Below are 10,281 nucleotides of genomic sequence, written 5' to 3' on the forward strand. Positions count from 1 at the left end.
TCTAGAGCCAAGCGTGTTTTTTTATCCAAGGGTATACTGCTATTGCCACAAGAAAACTTGACAAAAACATTGTCCGTGCCAGTCAAATGTTTTATGTGCTATAATTCATTTAATATCTGATGGATTATAAAAATGCAAAATTTTTGGAGTGTCTTCCTCCATTGTCCAATGTTGCATTTCTTTAAATTGTTTTGATAACCTTTTAACAATTTTGATGACCTTTGCTTCTATCGCAGTTCAGTTCTCTCTGCCAGAATTGACAACGTAGTGATTTTTTTTGTTGAAGAACCCCTTCATTGCCCACAACAGAGTCAAGGTTCTGGGGAAAAGTTGAATCAATCATGTAATTGACAAAGGTCTGCATATTCACAATGCCTAACACAACGAGAAGGTAAGAAGAAACAGGTATGGTCTCAAGCAGCTTATTGACACTTCTGCATTTTTTGGGCATATAAGAGTTGGCTTTTAGGGGGCATGACGAGCGGGAAGTTCTGCTAACGAGGGCAACTACAAAGAGCTTGCAGAGTTAATTGCACATTACGATGCTTTGCTTGTTGAGCAAGTGGAAGTTTCTACTGTCTTCTATTGAATGTCAAATCAACTCAGAATGATTTTAAAGCTTCCATTTAATCATCCATTAAAAGTAAGATTAAAAGAAAAGTTGACGCAGCAAATTTTTTCACATGGCAACTGGATGAAACCACAGACATCAGCTGTCGCTAGCAGTTCTCCGTTATCAACAGGTATGTGGATGATCAGGGCTTTTTTCCAGGAACGTTTCGTGAATCTTTGGCTACTTTCATGTGTCAAGTGGGCTAGATGCACAGTCTGTGTTTGACCTGAAATGTCTGAGTTTAACTTCTTGGAGAAAAAAAACGTGTTGCCTAAACCGATGATGGCGCTGCTGTAATGCACTGTATCTGCTATTTGTATTCACAGCTAAGTCCCCTCCTGTTCCCTGATTAAGAGGTGATGACCACTCCAATCCACTACCAGTGTCTACTCTCTGCTGACATGAACAGAAGCCATGTCTGACGTGTCCTCTAATCCACTGACACATTGAATGTTCCCTCTGCAAGCACCGTGAGTAGCCCATGTCAATTTTCACTCATTACTGTATGTAGAGTCAATCACACACACACAAACACAATCCCGTTATTGTTACATTTACATCAGTGTGATTTTAATCTTTGCTTGGACTTACTCGTTCTTAGCTCCCATGACTAACTGTGTTGTGTTGTTGTTTTTTGTTGTTTTTTGTCTTCCCAGTCAAATCCTGTCCTGCCCTCATGGTGAGCCTGTCCTGCACTGAAGCCTCTGAACACCTCAGTCCCTGTCCTGCACTGAAGTCAAGCCTCTGAACACCTCAACTCATGCGCAATACCCTCATTCGATCACTGCTGTGATACCTGTGACAACACAGAGGCGGATGCAAGATGCAAGCAACGATGGACCTGTCGATTGAAATCATCATTAAGGGAGTAATCCAGAATGTCCCTAGCAGGTACCCAACTTCTCCGGACCGTAACCCTCCCAGTCCACCAGGTACTGGATTCCGCGTCCCCTCCTTCTAGAGTCCAAAATACGATTGACAGAAAAGGTGGGTTCCCCATCAACAAGTCGTGGTGGCGGGGGAACCGGGACCGGCGGGTTAATGCGTGCCTAAAACACAGGTTTTATTTTAGACACATGAAAGGTAGGATGAATTCTCCTATACGCCGGAGGAAGCTTGAGCCGGACCGCCACCGTACTAATGATCCTGGTGACTTTAAACGGGCCGATAAATTTGGGGGCAAGCTTGTTCGAAACGGATCGGAGTGGAATGTTCTTAGTAGAAAGCCACACTCCTTGGCCAACGACATATACCGGAGGCTTCGACCGGCGGCGATCGGCCTTAGCCTTGGTGCGTGCCCCCACCCGGAGAAGAGTCTCACGGGCTCTGCTCCATGCGTGACGGCACCTCTGGATGAAAGCGTGAGCGGAGGGCACAGTGACCTCGAACTCCGTACTGGGAAAGATAGGTGGCTGGTAACCTAAACTACACTCAAACGGAGAGAGACCCGTGGCTGCCACTGGCAACGAATTGTGAGCGTACTCAACCATAGAGAGTTGTTGACTCCAGGAAGAGGGATTCTTAGAAACCAAACATCGCAACACTCTCTCCAAATCTTGGTTGGCCCTCTCCGTTTGACCGTTGCTCTGGGGATGAAACCCTGAAGACAGACTGACACTCGCTCCCAGTAACCTACAAAACTCTTGCCAAAACTTGGACACAAATTGGGGCCCCCTGTCAGAAACTACGTCCATCGGCAGGCCATGTAAGCGAAAGACGTGATCCACGACAGTTACCGCTGTCTCCTTGGCAGATGGTAATTTAGGCAAGGGAATAAAATGAGCCGCCTTCGAGAACCGGTCCACCACGGTCAAAACCACCGTCTTGCCCTGGGAGGACGGGAGGGCGGTAACAAAATCTAGCGCGATGTGGGACCAGGGTCTCGAAGCGACCGACAGCGGTTGGAGTAACCCATCTGGAGGTCGATTAGAAGTCTTCCCAGTGGCACAAACCGAGCAAGCCAAGACAAAACTGTGAATGTCACGAGCCATCAGTGGCCACCAAAAGCGTTGCTTAACCAAAAAGCTAGTGCGGATGACTCCTGGATGACACGCTATGTTGGAACAATGCCCCCATCGAATAACATCGGACCGACACCCCTCCGGCACAAACTACCGATTAGGCGGTCAACCGGGCGGAGGCTTTACCCCTTCTAAGGCCGTTTTGACCCTCGATTCAACCTCCCATGTGAGTGTGGAGACCACTAGGGTCCCGGGTAGGATGCACTCGGGAGTGGATGGGCGTTCGGAATGGTCAAAAATACGAGAAAGGGAATCGGGTTTGACATTCTTGGAACCCGGGCGATACGAGAGAGAGAAGTCAAAACGTCCGAAAAAGAGTGCCCACTGCGCCTGCCTGGAGTTGAGTCGCTTGGCGGTTCTGATATATTCCAAATTCTTGTGATCGGTCCAAACTATAAAAGGTACCCCCGAACCCTCTAACCAATGGCACCACTCCTCCTGTGCTAACTTCACTGCCAACAACTCTCTGTTGCCAATGTCGTAGTTGCGTTCCGCAGGTGATAACCGATGGGACAGGAACGCGCAATGGTGCATCTTGTCGTCAGAAGAGGAACGTTGGGAAAGTACCGCACCTACCCCCACCTCTGAAGCGTCCACCTCCACCACGAACTGACGCGAGGGATCGGGAGCTATGAGGATGGGGGCCGAAACAAAGCGACTCTTGAGTTTGGCGAATGCAGCCTCGGCTGTATCGGACCACCTGAACGTCACTCTGGGGGAGGTTAAGGCGGTAAGAGAAGCGACTATCTGGCTAAAGTTGCGAACGAAACGCCGGTAGAAATTGGTGAATCCCAGAAACCTCTGTAGAGCCTTACGGGAATCTGGGCTTGGCCAATCCACCACAGCCTTAACCTTGTCAGGATCCATGTGAATACCTTCAGTCGAGACGATGTAACCTAGGAATGGAACGGATTGTGCATGAAAAATGCATTTCTCCGCCTTGACAAAAAGTCCATTCTCCAACAACCTCTGAAGCACTCGTCTGACGTGCTGAACGTGTTCCTGGAGAGAAGAAGAAAAAATCAGTATGTCATCCAGGTAAACATATATGAACTGATCAATCATATCTCTCAGCACGTCATTGACGAGTGCCTGGAAAACCGCTGGGGAGTTGGATAGCCCAAAAGGCATGACCAAATATTCGAAGTGCCCTCTGGGGGTGTTAAACGCGGTCTTCCATTCATCCCCCCTCCTTATGCGAACCAAATGATATGCATTACGTAAATCCAACTTAGTGAACACGGATGCTCCCTGTAACCTTTCAAAGGCTGAGGACATCAACGGTAAGAGAGAGAAACAGCCCCGAGAGAAACAGCCCAGACACACGACACAACCTCAGGGAAGTAACAATGATCTGACAACAAGAAACACTGGTTACAGAACATATAAAGAGAAGATAAGTGATTCCAGCTGGCGCAGACAATCAGGCCGAGATTGGGAACCACGCCCACACAAACACGGGAGAGAGAGAGAGAGAGAGAGAGAAAAAGAGAAAGAGAAAGAGAAAGAGAAAGAGAGAGAGAGAGGGAGGCAGTGGATTCATGAACCGTGACAATACCTTCCACTGTGTAAGTAGTCCTCTCATTCCCATTCCCCATAACATTTTACCTTAAATGTCTTTTTTAAATGTTTTAGGTTAAAATAATTTGTCTTTGACGATTTATGAAACACTTTGTCGTCTATACCGTTGATCTCCCATCCTCCTCAATTGTCCAAGTCACCAGCCTCCACTACTGAACAGTATTATATAAGAGACAGGCATTGATTAGCTAGCTGTGTCTTCTGTACGTGAGGAGGAGACAGTGATTGGCGAGCACAGCCCTCTCTGTTTGGGGTCTGGTTGGGTGAACCCTCTCTGTTCAAATCTGTAAAGGTGTAAAGTTGCCTCTACTCTTTCATTCAAAAGGTGTGTGTGTGTCACTTCTCAGCTATAGAGGTCATCTGGGACAGTGGGGGATAGAGGTTTTATAAGCCAAGTCTTTCTATGTCTCCCCCTCACTCCTCTCTTGTGCTATCGCTCTCTTTCGCTCCCTCTCTCTCTCTCTTTGTCTCTCTTTCTTTCGCTCATTCTTTCTCTCCCTCTCTCAACCCCCCCGTCCCCCCCGTCCCAGTTTCTCTGTTACACACTCAGACATCTTGCCATCCTCACCTCTCTCAGAGACCCGTATTAGTGTGTCAGTCAGGGAGGCAGATTCATGCGGTTATTGCCTGTGTTTTTATCAGCCCAGCTGGTATCTGCAGTGCTGTGTAACTGCAGAGTGGTGCTCGTCGCTGCATCGTAATATATCCCTGCATCCCCTATATGGGAGCCCACCCACACCAGACTTGGGTTCAAATACTATTCAACATCATTTTTTTTTATTTTTTTATCTGTGCTCGATTGAGCTTGCCTGGCAAAATGGACCAACATAATCATCCCACAACTGCAAACCCCGCCCATCGTGGCACTCCAGGCAGGGTAGAGCAAACGATCAAAGTATTTGAAAGATTTTGAATAGAATATCAACCCAGGGGTGCTGTCCCACAGCTCTGCAGTCTACCCACGGGGAGCGAGAGGGGGTTGGTACTGTACTGTTTTAGTGGCTGGCAGGTTATAGGGTAGAAGTGATGGACTGATCATTCGTTCCCTCGAGGTTGCGATCAGTGTCACGGATCATCAGTCAAACGTCACATTACCTCCCGAGTGTTGCTGTTGAGGATCAATACGGTATGTACAATTACAGCAGAATTCATCCAGAAGTGTGTGTGTGTGTGTGTGTGTGTGTGTGTGTGTGTGTGTGTGTGTGTGTGTGTGTGTGTGTGTGTGTGTGTGTGTGTGTGTGTGTGTGTGTGTGTGTGTGTGTGTGTGTGTGTGTGTGTGGATCTTAAATGGCTGCGCAGTAGTATCTAGTTCGCAATTACAGAGGTGTAACCTGTAGAACCTCATCACAAACGAGTGGCCAATTAAATGTCACCACGACTTTCAACTGCAGCAGGAACACTCTGTACCTCATTGCCGTGTACACACTAGGGGAGAACATACTCTGAGTCGTTATTCCCCCCAGGGGTGTGTGCTTAGCCCTCCTGAACTCCCTGTTCACCCATGGCTGTGTGGCCACGCACGACTGCAACTCCATCATCAAGTTTGCTGACGACACAACGGTGGTCAGTCTGATCACCAATGGCAACAAGGAGGAGGTCAGAGACCTGGAGGTGTGGTGCCAGGACCACAACCTCTCCCACAATGTCAGAAAGACCAAGGAGCTGATAGTGGACTTCAAGAAACAGGGCGGGTGCACACCTACAGCCACATCAAGGGGGCCACAGTGGAGAGGGTCAAGAGCTTCAAGTTCCTCAGTGTCCACATCACTGAGGACTTATCATGGTCCTCTCACACCAGCAGAGTCATGAAGAAGGCTCAGCAGTGCGTCTTCTCCCTCAGGAGGCTGAAACGATTTGGCACCTCAGATCCTTAAAAACTGTTACAGCTGCTCCATGGAGAGCATTCTGACTGGTTGTATCACAGTCTGGTATGGCAACTGCACCTCGACCAGAAGGCTCTAGAGATGTAGTACTATCACTACTGATTATTGATTGCTATTACCATTAGTATCTAGCTCCACTGAGTATACAAAACAAGAAGAACACCTGCTCTGTCCACTGACCAGGTGAGTCCAGGTGAAAGCTATGATCCTTTATTGATGTCACTTGTTAAATCCACTTCAATAAGTGTAGATGAAAGGGAGGAGACGGGTTAAAACCCCTTAAGGTCGATCTAATTAACATAATACTAATAATAATTAACATAATACAAAATCCCCATACAAATCTGTCAATTTAAGCTAGAGATATGTTTTTTTGCATAGAATGCGTCTCAATCCACTGCATCCGCCTATATAACACTTCTGCATCTGTGGTGAAAGGTTGCAGAGCTGGAGAGGTGTTTGTCAGACCATGAGACATCCCATCTGTGGTGAAAGGTGACAGAGCTAGAGTGCTGTTTGTCAGACCATGAGACATCCAGAAAATCGGTCTTCTCACAAAATCGTCTGTAGCGGCCGAACGGTTTGGCCTACAAACTATTATGACCCCTCTATAGAAAGATGAGACTCTCACAAACACGAACGTATTGGGACTCGTCTGAAGTCGGTACAGCCGATCTGCCAGCTTCTGTCTGTAGTGTCCGAACAGTTTGGGCTATGCATTAATACGACAACTCTGTGTAAAGATGAGACTCAAGAACACGTACATCTGAAGGTCCCCCGGTACCAGTTGAAAACATGTGTGAAAGTATACAGTACCAGTCTAAAGTTTGAACACACCTCCTCATTCAAGGGTATTTCTTTATTTTTACTATTTTCTACATTGTAGAATAATAGTGAAGACATAAACACTATGAAATAACACACATGGAATCAAGTAGTAACCACAACAATGTTTAACAAATCAAAATGTATTTTAGATTTTAGATTCTGCTGCCTTGATGACAGCTTTGCACACGCTAGGGAATTCTATCAACCAGCTTCACTTGGAATGCTTTTCCAACAGTTTTGAAGGACTTCCCACATATGCTGAACACTTGCGTTTACTTCACTCTGCGGTCCAAATCTCAATTGGGTTGAAGTTGGGTAATTGTGGAGGCCAGGTCATCTGATGCAGCACTCCATCTCTCTTCTTCTTGGTCAAATAGCCCTTACACAGCTTGGAGGTGGGTCATTGTCCTGTTGAAAAACAAATGATAGTCCCACTAAGCGCAAACCAGATGGGAAGGCTTATCGCTGCAGAATGCTATGGTAGCCATGCTGGTTAACTGTGCCTTGAGTTCTAAATAAATCACTGACAGTGTCACCAGCAAAGCACCCCCACATCATATAGGTTAGACACTTCAGAACAAACTTTCTTTAGATGTTTTGTATGGGCTAAAAGCAGTAAGGCCCCCCCAAAAAAAAATTAATATGTATTTTTTATACTTCAAAGGGTCTTAAAATAAAAAATCTAATAGCAAAAGGATCCTTGGTTTGACCTTCTTAAATCAATCTACACACAATACCCCATAATGACAAAGCAAAAACAGGTTTTTAGAAATTTCAGCAAATTAAAATATCACATTTACATAAGTATTCAGACCCTTTACTCAGTACTTTGAAGAAGAACCTTTGGCAGCGATTACAGCCTTGAGTCTTCTTGGGTATGACGCTACAAGCTTGGCACACCTGTATTTGGGGAGTTTCTCCCATTCTTCTCTGCAAACACTCTCAAGATCTGTCAGATTGGATGGAAGGCGTCACTGCACAGCTATTTTCAGGTCTCTCCAGAGATGTTCGATCGGGTTCAAGTCCGGGCTCTGGCTGGGCCACTCAAGGACATTCAGAGACTTGTCCCGAAGCCACTCCTACATTGTCTTTGCCGTGTGCTTAGGGTCATTGTCCTGTTGGAAGCTCTAGAAATAGTATTGGTGATTCCAAATTTCTTCCATTTAAGAATGATCAAGGCCACTGTGTTCTTGGGGACCTTCAATGCTGCAGAAATGTTTTGGTACCCTTCTTCAGATCGGTGCCTCAACACAATCCTGTCAATTCCTTCAACCTAATGGCTTGGTTTTTGCTCTGACATGCACTGTCAAATGTGGGACCTTATATAGACAGGTGTGCCTTTCCAGATCATGTCCAATCCTTTGAAATGAACACAGATGGACTCCAATCAAGTTGTAGAAACATCTCAAGGATTATCAATGGAAACAGGATGCACCTGAGCTCAATTTCAAGTCTCATAGCAAAGGGTCTGAATACTTATGTAAATAAGGTATTTCTGTTTTTTTATACATTTGCAAACATTTCTTAAAACCTGTTTTTGCTTTGTGTTTATGGATTGTTGTGTGTAGATGGATGAGGAAAACAAATAATTGTATTAATTTCATAATAAGGCTGTAACGTAATTAAATATGGAAAAGGTCAAGGGGGCTGAGTACTTTCCAAATGCACTGTATTACCACTAGTACCAGTCCCTTATATATATATATATATATATATATATATATATATATATATATATATATATAATGTTTTATTAGTAATACTATAACAAATAAAAAATAAACATTTTATGTGAGAATAGGCATTGGTCTGAAGCCAAAAAAGAAAGGAAATTCACATGAGCCACAAGAGGGCACGACAAAACCTTTTCCCCCTCAGGAGACTGAAAAGATTTGGCATGCGTCCTCAAATCCTCTAAAGGTTCTAGAGCTGCACCATCGAGAGCATCCTGACTGGTTGCATCACTGCCTGGTATGGCAACTGCTCGGCCTCCGACCGCAAGGCACTACAGAGGATAGTGCGTACGGCCCAGTGCATCACTTGGGTAAAGCTTCCTGCCATCCAGGACCTCTATACCAGGAAGTGTCAGAGGAAGGCCCTAAAAGTTGTCAAAGACTCCAGTCACCCCAGTCATAGACTGTTCTCTCTGCTACCGCACGGAAAGCGGTACCAGAACGCCAAGTCTAGGTCCAAGAGGCTTCTAAATAGCTTCTACCGACCAAGTTATAAGACTCCTAAACATCTAATCAAATGGCTACCCAGACTATTTGCATTGCCCCCTCTTTTACACAGCTGCTACTCTGTTGTTATCATCTATGCATAGTCACTTGAATAACTCTACCTACATGTACATATTACCTCAATTACCTCAACTAACCGATGTCCCCGCACATTGACTCTGTTCCAGTACCCCCCTGTCTCACAATTGTTATTTTACTGCTGCTCATTAATTGCTTGTGACTTTTTTATTTAGTTTTTCAACTATATTGTTGGTTAGGGGCTCGTAAGTAAGCATTTCACTGCAAGGTCTACCTACACCTGTTGTATTCGGTGCATGTGACTAATACATTTTGATTTGATTTGAATACCTATTCCACCCATGCTCTACCAAGGTTTTCCAGCACACAGCTTTGACCTATTACAGTAGCTATGTTGGTGTTGTACTTCAAACTATGTGTAGGCATGTTGCTTAGGATTTAAACCTTCTCAAACAGCCTAATTCAATCATTAATTTAAGTTACCGCACTGTTGGGTAGAGCATGCAACAACTTTTCACAATTTTCCCGCCGTGGGGAAAAACACAGGGGAGTTCTCATAGACCGCCAGCAAAAAAAGCCTCCATTTACATGTTGCGAATGAGTGCATTGCACACTAATTTTGGATTATAATTGATTTGTAAGGCTTTTATGAATGTCCTGCTGCCTAGTAGTGTTGCTTTGCTACCAGCCTATGTCAATGAGCGTTAGCATTTTAGCTAACATCTTCTGCGTCCAAAATAGTTTTTTTGCAACTTTTACAACCAAATATTTGACCGACAGGCTCAAATCGGTCTTACGTAGATAAATTTGAAATGGTGTTTTTTTACATTGGGTAAAAGTAGAGGTTCAGAGCTACAAAATGGTATATCATACACTACATTTGAGGAACAATGGGAAAGTAATGTTGCTTTGAAAGTTGATCAACTTGTAAACTCCCTTTTGAGAAAATGGCTTTTGAATGTTTTGGTACTACTATTGGAGAGCCCTTCTATGTCTACACCCATTCAGCATCGTTCACACCCACTTAGGCCTTAGCCCCACCTATCTCTTTAAGGTTTGATCTGAATGTACTAACATTAGTCAAGCACCCAAGCTAA

Source organism: Salvelinus fontinalis, chromosome 2 (assembly GCF_029448725.1).
Source record: "Salvelinus fontinalis isolate EN_2023a chromosome 2, ASM2944872v1, whole genome shotgun sequence".
Taxonomy (NCBI): Eukaryota; Metazoa; Chordata; class Actinopteri; order Salmoniformes; family Salmonidae; genus Salvelinus; species Salvelinus fontinalis.